Below are 18,240 nucleotides of genomic sequence, written 5' to 3' on the forward strand. Positions count from 1 at the left end.
CCACTGCTAGTGTCTGGTGGGAAGAAGGAAGTCGGTTAAAGACTTGTTGAATAAATGAATGAACTGAGTAAGAGAAGAACATCTCTGGTTGGGCCCCCCAGTGCTGCCACTTACAGGGTCCACACTGCTCCCCCAGTATTTGAACATGGCCCCAGGGGCAGAGTGGCGATGGTCTCCCGCTCAATGCTCATGGGGACCCAGGGCCTTTTCAGAGCGCACCACGAAGCACATGACACAGTCCCGGCCACAGAGGCCGACTGTCAGTGGTCCTGGCTTTCTCACAGCAGAGAAGACAGGGCACCCCTGGTTCTGGTCGGAAGATTCAAGGGGGAGTGAGGAGGGGTGATGGGCTCCTGGCCTTTCATGCACTCCTTCTTCTAACTCTTAGCAAGAATTTTCTTCGCACTGTTTTTTAACTGCTTAACTCCCAACGAGCTGCATCATGGAAGGAAGCCAGGCATGCCTCTATTCTCCCTTCATGCATGAAAGGAGACGTGGATGGCTGCTTTCCTGCCTTCCTTGGACCCAGGCACTGGGAGGGCAGCTGCGGCAGATGTGTAAATCGCATCTGGCTGAGCCACAGGGTGTCCTGGTGTGGCCAAGCTGGTTTATTCACTTTGCTAAATCTGTTGCTCTTGTCTAAGTTTAGCAACCTACTGACTGCGAAGACTAGGACCCAGCCGGGGCCCGGAAGCGCACACTGGAGGCCTCCCTCCCGGGCCGCGGAGAGCCACGCATTCACCCGCAGGCTGGGATCCGGTCCAGCCAGCTCAAAGCAAGTATCCCCGCCCTTCCAGGTCTCTTCTTCTCATCTGGGCTGTGAACACTCAATAACCCCAAATTCCATTTTGGTTCTTTTAAAAAAAAAATTCAAAACAAAAAACAACCTGTGAATCCGGAACCATACAGATTCTGTGTTTGGACGGGACTTTTCTGCTGGATTCAGAACAGTGTCTGATGAACTTAGTTCACTACTCATTGTGGGTTGAGGTGGGAAAATTCTACCTTGTGTTCATAAAAGTGCCCCTAAGACGTGGAGCTTTACCGCCCCTTCATGGGTGTCAAAGTCATTTCCATTAAACTGGGTTTTCCAGTTAACCTGAGTCTAGCAAATAGAGGATTTGTTGAGTTGAGGTTTTTGTTGTCGAGGTAATGGCTGTGATGAATGTTGACTTACTGTAATTTTTCAAGTTTATTGATCCAGAGCAGTTGAATCTCACTGTACCTCCCAATGGTGTGCACAGGAAAGTGCTTGATAAATCCTGAGCAGAGAGCCAGTTCCAAAGGCCTGGAAACACATTTTCAAATCGGAGCCCGGGTTTTTCCTGTAAAGCAGGAAGGCAAACCTGATTCAGAGGGTTAATTAAAAGAAGAGAGGAATTCACATCTTCTCTTAGCTCTCTGATCTTCCTGGTGTGTTTAAACATGTGTAACCAACTACCAGCAAACAGTTCCTTAAAGTGACGATGACTTCGGAGTGTTGCACAACTGGGAAGGTACCTTCCCTAAAACAGTGCGTTGTTCTCACCTGGGCCACATTCTGGTCACTTTCAGTACTCAGGAAAACAGGAGATAAAGACCCCCGGGCTGGCCTTGGGGTCAGATCCTGGGAGAGAAAGCCCACAAAGGGGGGAGGGCCAGCCCAGCCCCCCTGAAGGGAGAGAGCTGTCTCCCCATTCAGCAGAACAGGAGCAACTAAAAGCCTTGGGACGCTAGGGAGGTGGGGGCAAGATGGGTTCTCAGCCTGAGCGAGAGGAATAATACGGTGGAAAGCAAACATTAGCAGGATTTCTCTTCTAATCAGGATCATGAAGCATTTTACAAATTAACCACTTTCCTCTGACACTTACCATACTGAGTGGCTCTAGGTAGAGACATCAGGGCGGGCTCGGCCATCTGCATTTAGAAAATTGCCTATACATTTATTAAAGTGAAATTCACCCATTAATTCATGCCATCCTCCCTGAAGACTCTCATTAGCACATTGAGCTAATTACTGAAACCACAAGCCCAAGGGTTGGGCTGTGGGTTTTTGTTTTTGTTTTTTTTTTCCTATTACAGTAAAATTTGCTGCCACCTTAGTTTTATAGGATTTAAAAAAAGAAAGTGGCAGAATCAGAAGAACCTTCGGATGCTTTCATGCCGGCGCTTGTTCTTCTCTGTGGGAGGCAAAGGCAGCTGTTCTTTCAGCCAGAAATACTCTCAGTGAAAGAGTGGCCCGAGTGTCCAGCCAACACCGCGGGCTTCTAAGAGCCCAGCTGCTCGGCTGGGACGGGTTAGGAAATAAATTCAGAAGGGAACACAGGCTAGCATCCGTTCACTCTTTCCTCTGATACGTTTGTTTTCCTCCTCTTCCCCTGCTGTCCACGTGGCTCTTACCTGTCCTTTTCACCCAGCAGAAAGCCAAGGGATTGCAAGCGACAAGAAAGAGTTAAGACACATTTCTCAAGCTTTCCATCGAAAGCATCTTAGACTGTGAGCTTTGGGGGAGGGATCGTGTTATAGACCCCGCCTAGGAACATATGGGTGCAGTCCTGTGTACCCCTGGTAATCTCAGTGGTCCCCTGGTATTTTAAAGAAGTCTCTGATCCTCTTATACATTAAAGAATAACTTAAAATAAGTTCTTAGTTACAGATATGAAATCTTTAAAGTATATAGTATAAGTGAAAAAAACAGAACAGAAAATTGTATGAATCCTATGGCTGCAATTACCTAAAATTATTCTGCATTTAGCCAAGGACAGGAAGGAAGACAAGAGAAATCAAAGGGGCTGATCTGTGCACGTGGTAGCAGGACCTCTCCCTTCTACACTTTTACAGACAATATTGTGAAAGTGGCGTTTCCAAGGGAGTTCTTTCCTTGGCATGTTGACCCTGCCTGTCGGCTCACTCACACCAGTGGAGATGCTGGGTGGGGTCAGCTGAGAACTGGGTCCCCAAAGTGCCTGCAGCCTAATCCCCGGAACCTACAAAGCTTACCTAACATGTGAAAGGGAACTGGCAGATGGGACTAACCTGAAGACCCTGAGATCAGGAGATTACCCCGGATCATCCAAGTGGGCTCTACATATGATCACAAGCATCCTCTACGAGGGGGGCAAGAAAGTCAAAGTTGGCCGTGGGAGATGCTCCATCTGAAGCAGAGGTTGGAGTGTTGGGAGGAAGGAGCCAAGGAGCCAGGTGGCCTCGGGGACCTGGAAAAAGCAATAAGCAGACTCTCCCCTAGAGCCTCCAGAAGGAACCAGCCCTGCTGACACCTAGATTTTAGCCCAGAGAGGTCTAAGCTCTAGAGCCGTAACAGAATACATTTGTATCTTTTTCGGTGGGGGGGAGGAATCAGGCTTTTTCTTATTTATCACTGTTTTTTAACAGCAGCACTGGGGATTGAACCCTGGCCCTCGTGCATGCTAAGCATGCACTCCACCACTTGAGCTATGCTCTCCCCCCATTATAGTTTTCAAAATATGGCAACAATCTAGAGTCCAGCAGTAGGGCAACAATATGTCATGGGGTGCGTGGAGGATAGGTTTTTATTTACAAAGACATTTCAGGACAGGTTTAGAGAATCACACTGAAGTAGGACTTTCACGCGTCCATGGTCTCCTATAAACATAGGGCCATTTTCCCAAAGAAAGGAAAACATTAAACATTTTGTTTTTTCCAAAACAAAATGCAGCGGCACTGGTGGTGTGGTGGTGAGCAGAGCGGCCTTCCGGATGGCTCAGTAACAGCCAGCACACTCCCTGCTCTGCAGAGCTGTTGGCTGGGGAGGGGGAACCTCACTGTTTGGCGTAGGAAGCCCAGGGTTCTCCAAACGGGTCAACAGCCGACCACTGCTCCTCAGTGTGAAATCGAAAAGGTCCGTCAGGGACAACAGTGGGCAGGATGTGAGTGAGACCCTGAAATGAAGTTACTCAGAAGGAAAGAGAGTCAAGGCTCATCCCAAATTCATAACAGGGACCTAAGAACAGAGTAGAGTTGGTAGCACAGTTGACTTCAGAACAGTATGGGGCTGATCTTGGAAGGGCCTCAAGATCCCGCAAGCCTTCCCAGTGGCTGTGTCTTAGAGAACAAAGGCTGAGAGTGCAATTGTGAGCTATATACAAGAAGCCACCCCAGCAGGGACACCTGCGGGGGGGCGGTTGGTGACGGTGCTCGGAGTGTACAGGACTGACCTTCAGCAGTGGCACCTTGTGGCAGTCCGGGAGCTGCGGCGCTGGGCCTCCGGCTTTGTGAGCTCGGTACCTGGAGTCTGCTCAGGATGAGGAGAGCGCTAGCGTTCTTGGAGAACTTGGGTGGGAGGCAGACAGGCGGGACCTTCAGAGGGGCCAAGTGGGCTTTCTGCTCAAAGGGATTAGGGTGCCCCAGCAGTTAATTTTATGAAGAAGATAGAAGAGGTGTGACCGTATTCTTACTCTACGTATTAGTAAGTCTTACCGTTTACATCTACATTTCTGAACCGCCATTAGGCGGGCTTCTGTGCACCTATTAATATAATGTTTTAGGGGGAGGGTAGTGCCCGGTGGTAGAGCATATACTTAGCACGCACGAGATCCTGGTTCAATCCCAGGACCTCTATCAAAATAAACAAATAAATAAACCAACAAACAAATAGCTAGATAGATAAACAAATTAACCTAATTACCCCAAAAAAGGCTTGAAAAAAGAAAAAAATGCATGTTTTAAAAGAATATTTAAAGATTAAAAATATTTGTAATATGATGTTACTTTTAAAAGCAGAATATAAAATGGTACATATGTAGGACCACTTTTATTGTATTTATCTATCAAAAATAGGTTCACATGAGGAACTGGAAGTAAATGTAAACAAGACGTCAGCTAGAGATGACGCCTTTGTGGCAGGGACCTGGGCGGTTTCGTGGCTTCCCGCTCAATATGCTCCAGCAAGTGCCCCTGGCCTCTTTGCACCCATGGCTTCGACTCCGCGGGGCAAGGCTGCTGTGCCCTCAAAGCAAGGCCAGGCCCCAGCCTCCCTCTCTGGTTCTTCGGATCTGTTTGTCCCAGGGAGTGTCCTTCCCTCCTGGCTTCCTGCCCCTGCGCACCCCTCCTGAGTTGCAGACCTGCCTTCTCCCCCCCTCCACCTGCTGCTAAGCGGGGACGTGGTGTTTGGGATTTGGCGAAAGGGAGGAGAAAGCCCCTTCTGTTCAGGGGAAGACTAGTTTTCAAACCACCTGTGTTCTTATAAAGCTCATCCTTTGATCCCCTGGCCCCGTAACCCGTCTCGGTGGGGTAGAACTTGGAAGCCAGGGCCATGAGTGACTGGCGTCCTGAAACCACAGTGCCTCATTTATAAAGATATCTAGGAGGTCCTCCTAAACTAACTTAATGTTTCCATCTTGGCCATTTGGCAGGTTAGGTAGACTAGAAGAAATGATGGGTGTGATTTGAGTACCTCCTGCTAATGGGGGGGTCGGATAGGGTGCGGACAGTGCGGACAGCATGCCAGTCTGCAGCCCATCTGCCCTCCGGTCCCTTCCTCCCACCCCCGCTAACCTTGCATGGGCTTTAGGCTCAGCTGCTTCCAGCTGGGTCTGGCGTGGGAGGCACTGGTGGAAGACCAGAGGGAGGAAGGGAGAAGCCGGGACTTCCCTTCCCCACTTTCCTTGCTCCTCCACGGCTTCAAGTCCACCAGGAAGGCCTGGCTCCCCAGGGCCACCCGCTGTCCAATCCCTCTGCCCCTGCAGCCTGGACGTGCTGGCGGCTTCCTGCTGGTGTTGACCTCTCTGTGGCCTCACGGTCCCCTATTGGCCTCTCACCAGTGAAACCAATACCTTATATTTATTTCCCTCTGTTTTCAATGCATGGAGATGTTTCCAATTTCCTGATTGGTCCTTGAAGTTGGATGGTCACCTTAAAGCAAGATGGAGGAATTCCAGCTGCTGGGCGGAGGGCTGCCCCGAGTTCTCAGGGTTGGACCCAGGCTGTGGCCAAGGGCTGTGCGTGAGACTCAGGGAAACACAGTAAGAACACTGTGCATTGGTGACACTGTCCTGCAGGGCCACTGTCTTCCCCCTGCTTCCTTAGTATTAGTCTAACCCTATAACTTAGTGGCTTCAGGTGACCAGGCTTTCATTATTTCTCCTGGTTCTGAGAGTTGATCAGGGCTCGGCTGGATGGTTCTTATGCTGGTTTCACTTGGGGTCTCCCCTTTGGCCGAGATTCTCAGGCACATCCTGAGAATCTGATGTTAAGTCCCTAGGTTTCTGACAAACAAACTGCTGAGCGAGGCATGGAGAGGAAGGCAAAGGACTCAGGAATGTGAGAAGGAAAGACTGCTTTTAAGATCAAACATTTCAATCTACATCTTCTTCCCAGTAATGTGTGAAGGGTGAGGGATAGAAGTCATTACATGGACTTGAAAACTCAAAATATGATGGATTTCAAGGACATGAAAGTCCTTATTTTATTTATTCCAAGAACCCTGCTTTAGCTAGAGATGAGGAGGATGCCAGCTTCCCCCCAGAGCAGTGGGAGTAGAATGCTTCTGTGAAAGCTTTTGTTCTGAGTTTGTTCCGACCTCCACATCTGAGTATGAAGTTAGTAATTACTACTTTCTTTTTTAAACCCTACTTCAGCAAAACTGGAGTGTCGCCAATATAGGCAGCAACTCTGACAGGGAGACCAAAATGTATAAATAGCCCCTCTGAAAGCCCCACAAAGGCTGGGCTGTGACCTCCCCAGAGGAATCATTATTTCAAATGAGCCTCGATGCTTCTGGAAACATAATTCTACCTTCTCACCCAACCCTGCCCCTCTCTCCTCCCCACTGTTTCCTCCCACTTCCCACCTCCTGAACAGCACAAACAGGATGGCACGCATGCCATGGCTAGCTCCCAGCTGCAAACTTCTAAAAGGAACAGGAGACTGAGCAGAAGGCTGTGGCACCAGCCCTAGGTTTAGGAAGTCTGCAAAGGCTTAAGGATCTCATCCGGAGGGTTCCAAGTGATCAACTAATCAAAAAGCAATCTCCCCAGCTACGGACCTGAAATTCTCCCCAGGTATAGAGAAGATGGTGGGGACAAGTTACAGAGGAAGACGGCAGCATTCAGCTAGGGAGAGGCAGCGACAGGGACACAAGATGTGAATGCATCTCCCTCTCAGCCTCGCCGTCACCTCCTGCCATCTTGCTGAAGCCTTTCCCATGGGGCAGACCCAATGTTAATGGTTCTGCTGTAGGGGTTCCATCATCACCAGTTTATGGAACCCTGGTCCTGCCCATCCTAGAGCACTTCATGTACATTTTATCGCAAAGCAGTGATAGCAGTGATGTTGCTGCATCTAATACACAGGAGGTATTCCAGTGACACACTGAAATCATTAGCCTCATTTTGCAGAGGAGGTCAGCTACCCACCCAAGGTGATAGCACACAAAAGGTGAGGTCAGGGTCTAGGCCCAGTTTCACCCACCGGCAAAGCCCACGCCCTCCTCCACTTCACCAGGCTGCTGCCCTCCGATAGGGAAACACGCCTAGGAGAAACCTCCGGGGAGAAATGCGTCGTGGACCCCCTTCTAGTGCTGAGATCACAACCTCTCATTCTAGTTTGTCCTTGTCCCAGGGGAAAGCAGCAGCCACTGCAGCCACTTACAAAGCAAGTAGGAGTCAAAAAAGCCCACTGTCCAAACTAGTCTCCTGAAGCCGTGTTCTGGAAAAAATGCTGTTTAGCCGGCTTTCCTGCCTCCATGCCCCAGATCCGTCCAGCAACCCCACAGGCAGACATCAACCACAGTTAACAACTATTACCAACGCTCAGCAGGGTCCCTGGCCCTCCCTCAGCCTCGGGAGGGTAAGGAGGAGCTGGTGGAGCCGGGTTGAAACTGGCCTCCAGACGGAGGTGCCCGCATGTGCCCCGCAGGCGCTCGGGCAGAACCAGTGACGCGCAGAGCCCGGCGGCGCCGGTCCAGCTACTTCCCACCCCCACCCCCTGCCGGAGACCCTCCACCTGGACTGGGAGTCGCCTCTATTTGGGGCCCTCGCTTTCCTCCACCACTCGAGATCTGCTGCCCGCTCCTGACCCTGCTCGTCTGTCCCACTGCCTGTTTGGAGTCTTGCAACCCCAGGAAAGCAGTGGCCACTCTGCTCAGTCAGGGAAGCTGGGGCTTGTGTCTTCCCTGCCAGATCAGGAGCTGCCCGAGGGCGGACGCTCAGTGCATCCGGCACAGTGCCTGATACTAGAAGGTGCGAAAGAAAGTTACTGAGTTTAATTAAATGTGTAGATCATTTCGAGTCGTGCTTTGAAAAGTCCCTTCCACCCCAAAGACAAGATCATCCTGTTTGCGCAACAGACAGAGGTGACGCCTTACAAAGAAAAAAGGCCACCGTTGGCGCAGGGCGCTTTATGAGAACTCGGCCCACCCCCCTCACTTGGCTCGCGTCCTCCGCCTGTGTGCTTTCTCAAGCCCTGGAGCTCTAGAAATAAAAAATACAGGCTTCTAGTTTGGGGAAAGCCAGACATAAACATCTCTCCATACGACCCGAGAGGGGCCTGGCGGAGGCACACACGGAATGTGGAGGGGATGGAGAGGGACTTAGAGCGCGGAGGGCGGGGGAGGATGAACGGAGGAGGAGGGGTGGGAGGCACCGACCCGCACAGCATGGAGACCACACGGAACACGGAACGGCTGGGAGGAGCAACTTGGAGGGACTGGCCAGCCGACAGGTGGAGGAAAGGTGTGGGAGCTCAGCCGAAAACGTAGGCGGGGCCCGTGTTGCCAGGAGTCAGACTCCGCTCTGTGGGCAGCGGGGTCCTCCAGGACGCCTTGAACAGCGTCTTGAAGGATGAGAAGGGGGTCATTAAGGAGGACCTACTCTCCCTGAGGACAGCATCTGTGTCCTCGCCTCCCGACACGGCCGCCGGCCCCTTCTAGAGGTATTCCGTAAGTCCTTGTTGAACGAATGAATGACAGAACCCCACAACAGTGCTTCTCAAAGCTAAGCCCGCATCAAAGGCACCTGCAGGGCTCCTTAAACAAGATCGCTGGGCTCCGTGCCCACAATCAGTTTCTAAATTGGTAGGCCGGAGAGCGGACCCTGAAACGGCGTTTCTAACAAGCCGCAAGGTGATGCTGGCTCTGTCAGTCCACAGACCACACCCTCCGAGCAGCGCTGGTTTGCTGAGCGCTCCTCTTCAGTTTAAGCACGGAAGTCTGAAACTTGTGTGAGATGAGCACACTCTCAGAGGGAACCTGGGATCAGGAGGTTAATAATATCTTGCCTTCCTATTTTGCTTTATAGTTTCCAAGATAGTTTAATTTCTTCTGTTTGACCCTTGCACGTCTGTTTCAATATTACCCCATTTCAGGGAGGAGGGTCCTCAGAGCCAATGTTAAGTGCTCAAGGAACCACAGGATGTAAAATACGGAGCTAGAAAATAAACCCAGGTCCCCGGACTCTCACAGTGGAGCTCTGTCCCCTACGCGGAAAACAAGTAATTTTGAGAATAAAGCAGAAACTAATATAACTATTCCTCTCTAGTAGGTGATTTTCAGCATCACCTCCCCAGCAGTGTCTCTGAGAAATGAAGGAAATTCTGGGATTATAACTCACTTGAAGTAAGACCTAGGTATATATTCAATTTGATAATGATAAAGCCACTGTTATTATTACACAGATAACGTACCACAGCATAATCTTAACTCTCTTTTATAGTACAGTAGCTAAGAGCATGAACTCTGGAGACAGCTCTCCTAGATTCTAATCTCAGCTCTGCTGTTAACTAGCTGTGTGACCTTGGGCAAGTTACTTAACCACTCTTGTCTCAGCTTCCTTATTTATTAAAGAATATATAAGAACAATAATGCTCAATCACAGAATTTTTATGAGAACTAAATGAGTCTACAGATGTAACATGCTTAGAAGAATGGCTGGCATGTTGTAAACTCTATACATACGTACACACACATGTATATACATCACATATTATAGCAGCATTATTAATAAAACCCTGAAGCTATTTCGCCTTCAGGCTGGGACCAAGTTGGATCTGCAGGAGGCTGTAATTCAGACCAGGACTCCGAGGTGTTGAGGCTGTTTTCTGACCCAGAATTCTCTTTCTCAAAAACAAGACAGAATCTCTCCATCAGTAAAACCAGAGAGGAGCCATCATAAAAAAGAATGTCAGGGAAAGATTGTCCCAGAGCATCTTGGACCCAGCACTTGTTGTGAAAGGCAGGAAAAGCCCAACGCCCCTGGGGACGCAGGCCCGGGACAGCGGGGGAGCGGGATGGGAAATGCCAGGCAGTCTTGGTTGGCTGAGCACCCCCCTCACTGTGCTGACACTCACACCCCTCCCGATATGTTCCCACAGCTGGGTTCCCAGGGGCTGGGGCTAAATTACAGCATCTTTTCCAAGAAGGGCCATGCAGCCTGAGCCAGCGCTGCCCCGAGGGCATCTCCTGGTCTGAGCAGGGGTAGCACCAACTCCAGGTGCTGGGCTTTGGGAAGTTGATTCCCACGATCATTTGACCCCGGGTACTTCCTTTGTTTTTTTCTCACTCTTGGTGCTTGACTGACAAATCCTTTCTACAGTCAAAGACTCTCCGTCCTGAACAGATTTCTTCTGTGTAGCTGTTCCTAACGGTTGTGTGTGCTGCCCCCCTCAGGAAGCCCACGAGTTGTTTGTCATGGAGTTAGGGCTGACCAAACTGCTGAGTTCCTGTCCTCAGAAGCCTGACTCCCAGTCAGCACAGCATCTTCAGGGCACATGAGAATAATTCAACAGTGACACCAGGAGGGAAACCTCCAGCCAGCAAGACAAGACTTTCCCTAAAGAGTCTGACGACAGAATGGAAATTCTGTAGGACTAACTTCTGGATCCAGCTTTTACAGAGCATCCTGGACACTCAAACACGTTGAGTATGAAGGGTCAGCTCTGGTCCAGCCTCCCCTCGTGAGAATACGTTAGACAACTGTTGGTAAAAACAAGAAATCTATATTCTTGTGGAATAATAAGCATTAATGTTTATATAGGTTTATAAAATATCACCCACTGAAACGGATTCAAAACCTAATGCAAAATTTAGCTGTTATTTTTACTTTCATTTTACATGATACTCTGTCAGCAGTAAACAAATGATACTCTAAAGTTATGATAGTTTTTAAATGTAAACTTCATGAAAATTCTGCTATAACTATATGTTGTAATGGCTAAGACAAAAGTATAAAATCTGAGCACCTTCAGTTCCACAGAATATTGACTTACTGGAAAAATAAATACATTCTTATCAAATACCACATAAATTGAAATAAATACAAGCTGCTTTTTTGAATAACAATAATTTTAGGAAAATAAAAGTGCAGCTCATATTTAGTATCCCAATGAGCATTTCACAGGTCATTGAGATTAAAATATATGCAATACTAGAAATAAAAATTTGGTAAAATGAAAAAATATTATATAATAAGATTTTTCTAGAAGCACTGTAATTACTTTATTATTAAAATAATGTTTCGTTTGGCTTTTAAAAAAGAGCCTTAAGGATATATAATATCAATATACACCATAAAACTTACATATTGTAAAATCAACCCATTTTAAGTGTACAATTCAATGAGTTTTAGCAAATTTATAGTTGTGCAACCATCACCACAATCTAATTTTAGAACACATCTATTGCCCTAGAAGAAAAAAACTTCTATTTACAATCATTCCCCATTCCCACCCCCTGTTTTAAGCAAACATTATCTACTTTTTGTCTCTATATATTTGCCATTTGGGGAGATTTCTTATAAATGGAAAAACAATGCGTTCTTTTGAGACTGGGTTCTTTCACTGGCAACAATGTTTCTAAAGTTTCTAAGGAAACAAACCGGCTCACCTGTCACCTGCTCCAGGTTGGCACTCTCTGTCCTCAGCCGTTCTCACTGGCCAGCTGTCCGCCACAGGGCTCTCGGACCCCTCTGCACACGCAGAATCCCCGCTGCCCTGGGTCTTCTTCTCTGACTCTGTCATGTTCACAGAATGGATGTGTTTCTCAGTCCGGTTGGGTCCTTCCATCCGTGCCAACACCTTTGCTTGGGAAAGCAGCTGTCATCCTTTGGGGCAGCCCCAAACACAGTTAGGACACAGCAAAGTCATCCAGCTGCTCAGCAGAGGTGGGAGGAGAGAGTTAAAGCTGTGAAGGTGTCTGGTTTCAATCAACAGAGAGTTACCATAAGAAAGTCCACCTAAGAGTCATCTGAAGACAGGAAGTGAAGCCCACTGGACCCCAGGGGATCAGAGTCAGAAAGGTAGAAATGAAGGCTCCTACCCCTTTCCTCCTAGGGCCCCCCAGGCTCACCTCAGTGCTTGTCTATTTCCCCGTCGGACTTCTCCCTGCAGACTGACTCCTCCCAGAAGAACTCCAGCACGTGGCATTGGCTTGGACCACGAAACAAAGTACCGAGCTGGTTAAGAGCAGGTTCAGCCACAGTACGAAAGCTCGTTTCTCTTACTGTCAGGGATCCCGCAGCACCATGCGCCCATGTCAGGACCCCGGCTCCCCTGTCTCCAACGGGCACGGTTTCCAGTCCCCGAGCCCTCCTGCTCCGGGAGGCCAAGTAGGCTCCAGCTGTCATGGGCACCTCTGAGCCTAGCAGAAAGGAAGAAGCGGAGAAGAGCATGTTCTCCTTCTGAGAAAACTTTCTGGAAGCTGCACACATCTGCTTATTTAGGGTGACCATGTAACATGCCACCTTAACTGGAGCCCTTGTGAGAGTTAAAAAGGATGCTATTAATAATTATACCAGAATAACAGGCATAAACTAGGACTTCCCCAGGACTTACAGGGAATAAATATGTCCGTATATGTCTAGAAACATACATATATACCCACACCCATGCACACATATACTCCGTCGGCCAGAACATGGTCACATGGCCCCGCCTACCTGTAAGGAAGGCTGCACATACTGTCTTTATTCTGGGCAGCTATGTGCTCAGCTAAAATGTGGGAAGGAAGAGAATGGATGTGATGGATATCCAACTAGTATCTCTGTCCCAGGTGCCCTTTGACATCCAGCGGTTCTCCCAGTTTGACTTTGCAAGCTGTCACAGCATGTGGACTGAAGGTTTCCTGCAGGTCAGGCTCCTGGTCCAAGTCAGCTGTGAACAGGAGAGGGCATGGGGGCAGGACTTTTGGACTGTAAGGCTCCCCTCTCCGGGGTCACATCCAGGAGCAGAGACTGAGAAAGGGAGGGGCCTGGGCAGAGCAGGTGGATTGACTGACTTGTCAACCACAATAGACTAGAGATCATGACAGAGGACGACAAAGGCTGCAGTGGAGAATCACCATCTATTTTGGCGAGCAGGCCATGGAAAGTCGCCAGCAGTTTTTCTAGCGAGGCAGTGGTGCAAAAGGAGCTTTACTCAAGCAAGGTTATCCCTCCCGCAGTGTGTAGGCTGACTTGACATAAGGTGGGATGGAGAGCTGCAGGTCCCCTTAAGCAACCCCTGCACTAGGCCGAGTGAGACTGAACTTGACCCTGAGCAGAACTGTAGGAGGCAGAACGAACTATTAAAGCTAGGTGAGCACTTATAGCAACAAGAGATAGCGGGCAGTATAATGGCAAGAAAGGAGTAAGAAAATCTACAAAAAGGAGAATCACAAATTCAAAAACCCATGACAGTTTGGGCCACCTAGTGTCGTGGCATTTAGTACAGCGTGACTGTCTGATACACCACTGCATGATGATGTGTAGTTGTAATGCTACTCCCATTCTCTTTGTGTGTGTAGAGGGTATAATTAGGTTTGTTTATTTTTCAGTGGCAGTACTGGGGATTGAACCCAGGACCTCATGCATGCTAAGCACGTGCTCTACCTCTGAGCTATATGCCCCCCACACTCCCATTCTTGAAAACAATATTCATCCTACCATGTTTCAGAAAGCAATATTACAGAAAGTTTGTAATACATTATATAAAATACTTTTATTCAAAATGGTAAGAAGTTTTGTGTTCATTTAAGAGGTAGGCTTAGGTATCAGGAAGACTCTTATAGAAAACATCTTATTTCCCAAATAATAATTAAATGAGTCCTCGCCATACCTGAAATCGTCATGCTATCAAATGCAGATTCTGGTCCAGCACTTGGATGTGGAGGTTACGTTTACCCTGCTAAGCATCAGGTACAACACATGGCTCTGGAACCCCAGGTGCCGCATTTTAAAACCTCAGCTAAATAAATGTCTAAAATGCCTTCAAAAACACTCAAGCCTCAAGGATGTACCGTACAACACAGGGAATATAGCCAATATTTTGTAATAACTGTAAATGGAAATAACCTTTAAAAATTATGTTTAATTTTTTTAATTAAAAAAAATCAAACCTCATTTGTGGTAGAAATGCAGCTAAACTATACATGAGGCCTTTGTACAATGCGAGACACTCAGCGTCAGTGCTGGGTGATCACACATATAGAAGGGTGTGGGTTTCCACTTGAAAGGCTGGAGTTTACATGGCTCTCTTCGGAAAGACCAATTTCCATAACATTTTAGTCATTGAACAGAAAACGTGGACTAAGACTGCTAAGAGCACAGAGGCCGTGTACAGAAATCTGCGGTCATCCTTTCTGCTTACATAAAGTACAATACACAACTAGTTCTTCCCAGCAGGACGCTTGAAATTTAAGGAAATACATGTATGGACATTTAAGAGGGGGTCTCTCTGGTATTTTGAATAGCAGCTGGGAAAACTGTACTAGAATGGTTGAAAGCAAAATATACACAAAGAAGCTTCTGGAAATTTGAGCCTCTGCATGTGACCACTGAAGCAGTCCTCGCTTCCGAATAGGGATTTTTCAAAACATCGCTTGCAGATTATTTTTGATTTAGCCAAGCAGGGAGTCTATTTTAAGGCTCCCAATCTGAAAGTCATGGAAGCTTCGTAAAGTCCTCCACCTGCACCTCCCTTTAGGAACACAGTCTTTTGTCCTCTAAAGGATGAAAACCTCTAGCACATAAAAACTCTGTTAAGCTGTCACTGTCAATGGGGTAAAAAAAATAACGGTTGACAAAAAAGAAACAAGTTGCATCTTCAAATAAGTTTTCTTGAAGCTCTTGTTAAAAGCTATAACCTCCGATGTTAACAGCATTTAACCCATTCTGACCCTTGTGGTGGCCCTTAACCTCTTCTTTCTTCTGCTTCCTGTGGCTGCTGAAGAAAACTGGCCCAGTGCTTGGAAAAGCGTTCTCTGCAGCACACAAAGGCCCAGCCTTCCTGCGCCCCCATCAGGAGGCCCCAGAGGGACCGCGGGGTCAGCACCTGTGCAGAGAAGCAGGTGACAGTGGCCTGCAGCAAGCTGTTAAGAGTGTCTACCCTTCAACCATCATGGTGCAGTTTTGGGCATTCAAGCTACTGAAGTTCAGGTTTCTTTGTGAATGCAGACTTTCAACAAATTAATCTATTGGTGTTCAACTGACTGGAAAATTGGTAGATTTACTGTTGCAAAAAAAAAAAAAAAAAAAACCAAAGAATTAAAACAGAGCTTTCACTTCCACTCTGGTAAGTTCATGGATACGTCCCTGGCTGCCAGCAAGACAGTCTTTAAAATCTTTGCAGTGGAACCTGGCAACTTCCACGGGGAGAGAAGCCAAACAAGGACGACAATGTCCAGCAGAAAGTCTTCCCTCTACAGTAAACATGCGAAACTCCACATCTGAGGATATTTCCAAGATGGAATAATTTCCTTTTAATTCCATTCCCCTCAAAGCTGGGAAACAGCACAAATTTGTTTCACCACTAACACTGTATTTGCTGTAAGTGCTGCCTTCCTTAAATAGCCTTGTAACCAGAAGGTCTCGTGTGGGTGTTTAAAACCATTATTGGGTTTTATTTAAAATGTTGAACACTAATAACTCCGTCCTGCTTTGCTTTGATTTACACAGTAGGAAACAGTGCACGTTTCATAAGGTTTCCCACATTAGCTCTCTGTATTTTTGCATGACGTCTTATGATGGTAATGGAAATTATTTTCATTCAGTGTTTCAAAATGACCGAAGTTAGCAGATCACCTCAGCAACTCAACACCTTTGAAATGGAAACATATGGCTCTTTCTGTTTTTCCAAAAGGGACTTCTGAACCTATTTTCTGCTTCATTCGGTTGCACAAGAGACTTTTCCACGGAAGATAAATGGATCTTCCATATATAAATATTCTTTTATTTAGCAGACATGAGAGCTTTTTAAAATAATTCATGTCATTCATTTTAGACAAATTTGTTTTGCTCAGTCTCAGCCACCATCACATTTTAGTAGTTGGTGCCATAATTTTTTTTTATGTTTTATTATTTTTGGTGGCAGGTTGTAATTATGTTTACTTATTTTATTTTTAGAGGCAGTGCTGGGGATTGAACCCAGGACCTTGTGCATGCTAAGCATTCGCTCTACCACTTGAACTCTACCCTCCCCCCTCATCATTTTTGATAAAAGAAATGATTCATCTGGAGTCTGACATTATGGGAAATTTTACACATGATAAAGAAGTTAATTCTGAATCTAATAATAGTTTGAGGCTTTTAACACAGATGTGGTCACCAGCTGTTCCAGCAGAAGTAGCTGCGTGATGGATTTATGGTACTTAAAGGAAGATTTCCCCCAGTCCTTTAAAACCTCCAGATGAGCTACTGATGGAGGGCTGAATCTCCTTGCCTGGAGTTTTCTTTCTCTCTCTCTCTCCCTTCCTTCCTTCCTTCCTTCCTTCCTTCAAGTGTAAGGATGTTTACATGTTTAGAATGGATTAATCACAGTTCTGCCTGGGGATCACAGCAGAGATTCTGTAAGAAGGCTTCCACCTTTCATATGTTGTGATAATAGACATGTAGTCCTGGGATGAGAGCATCTTGGGAGTCACCCCACGCTCAGGGCACACCCCCGCTTTCTCCGTCCCTTTGGACAGGTTGGTAAGCATACCCTCAGGAGAGAGTGGATCCCCCCTGCTGTTCGATGGCACTGTAACAATAACGTCACTGTCATTTAAGACAGCGCTCTCACTGGCTTCAGTTTCAGTTGGCACTGCGTGGGCTCTCACATGAAATAGACTTCCATCCTTTTGTTTTAGCCAAGCGGTCCTGATGGCAGAAGGGGAGGGGCGGGTATGTAAACTAACTCCAATCCATTAACAACTCCTTGTGGAAGAATATACTGAGTATTTGACCCCACCCAGGCTTTGCCACATCCAAGCAATCTCAAAATAAACACAGGATTATCATATTAGCTTCTTAAAGGAATTTGTTGCAATCACTGCAGCATCATGAAGATACAGCCTCATGATACTAACTTTTAAAGGAATCTCCCACAGAGTGAGGACTTCGTGGAACAGATATACTAATCTCAGTGACCTTGGGCTGAGCAACTCTTTTTGTCTCACATGCCTCCCTGTTTCGGAAGGTTCCCTCCACACCAGTGGGGAGGGAGGCGACTTTGCAAGCTAACAGGCAAGGAGAGGGACAGAATATTTCCTTTAATCTTTCATCAGAGCAAAGCATCAATATAGACATTGTGTGAGGAAACTCAGGGACCGACTGTGTCACTCAGGGACCAACCATGAAAATTAACATGGAAATGACTCTGTGGTTGAAAATGTAGTTTCAGTTACCAGGATTTGAATCATAGAGTTACAGTTTTATATTTTAGGCTTTGTCTTTTTTTTTTTTTTTTTTTTTTTTGGTAAATTACGAGTAGAAACAGTAACAATTGGGAAAGCTCTATGTACTTCTGAGTCCCATTCTGTGCACATGTGGAATCAGATAGTTTACAGGGGCTTTGTGACTTAGTCCTATTACATCCCCAAACCCAGTAGGGTGCCTTAGCAAGCAGAGGCCATAAGTACAGGAAGGGTCCTCAAAGAGCCAGTTGCCAGCTCTACTATTGTTATTCAAGGGTCTTCAAAGTCCACCACCACTGGAGCTGAGCCCAAGATTCTCAAGGACTCTTTAAAAGCTGCCACATCCCATTCCAGTCGGAGGTCAAAGCAGAGGCCAAGAGAAGAGATCTCACTTAGTATCTTCACACATTTCACTTAATATCTTTAGACTCAACTCCACTGAAGCACTCATTTCGTAAGGGACATTCAGCATTAAGAACACCAACTCTGGCACTACTTTTTTGTTTTGTTTTGTTTTAAAATCTTGACCCTGCTACAAGCTGTGTGACTTTGGGCAAATTATTTAACTTCTTCATGCTTTAGCTCCCTCACCTGTGAAACAGGGTAATTAGATTTTCCTGAGGACTAAATGACTTATAGAG

At 47.0% G+C, this 18,240-nt stretch overlaps 1 long non-coding RNA gene across 8 annotated transcripts in view; it reads right to left on the reverse strand.

Moving 5' to 3' along the window:
• LOC106730729 overlaps positions 1-18,240 on the reverse strand; it is a 37,510-nt gene that overhangs the window by 9,011 nt on the left and 10,259 nt on the right. For 6 of the 8 annotated variants that reach the window (XR_004325789.1, XR_004325790.1, XR_004325792.1 and 3 more), the window contains 3 exons: positions 12,299-12,589; positions 11,837-12,100; positions 9,778-10,927 (listed from right to left, as the gene is read on the reverse strand). This is a non-coding gene — a long non-coding RNA (uncharacterized LOC106730729). Of the gene's footprint in view, positions 1-1,177; positions 1,326-9,777; positions 10,928-11,836; positions 12,101-12,298; positions 12,590-12,887; positions 13,102-18,240 lie in introns of those variants that run through there. The other 2 variants (XR_004325788.1, XR_001367190.2) reach the window with 2 other exon arrangements.

Source organism: Camelus ferus, chromosome 14, assembly GCF_009834535.1.
Source record: "Camelus ferus isolate YT-003-E chromosome 14, BCGSAC_Cfer_1.0, whole genome shotgun sequence".
NCBI classification, from domain to species: domain Eukaryota; kingdom Metazoa; phylum Chordata; class Mammalia; order Artiodactyla; family Camelidae; genus Camelus; species Camelus ferus.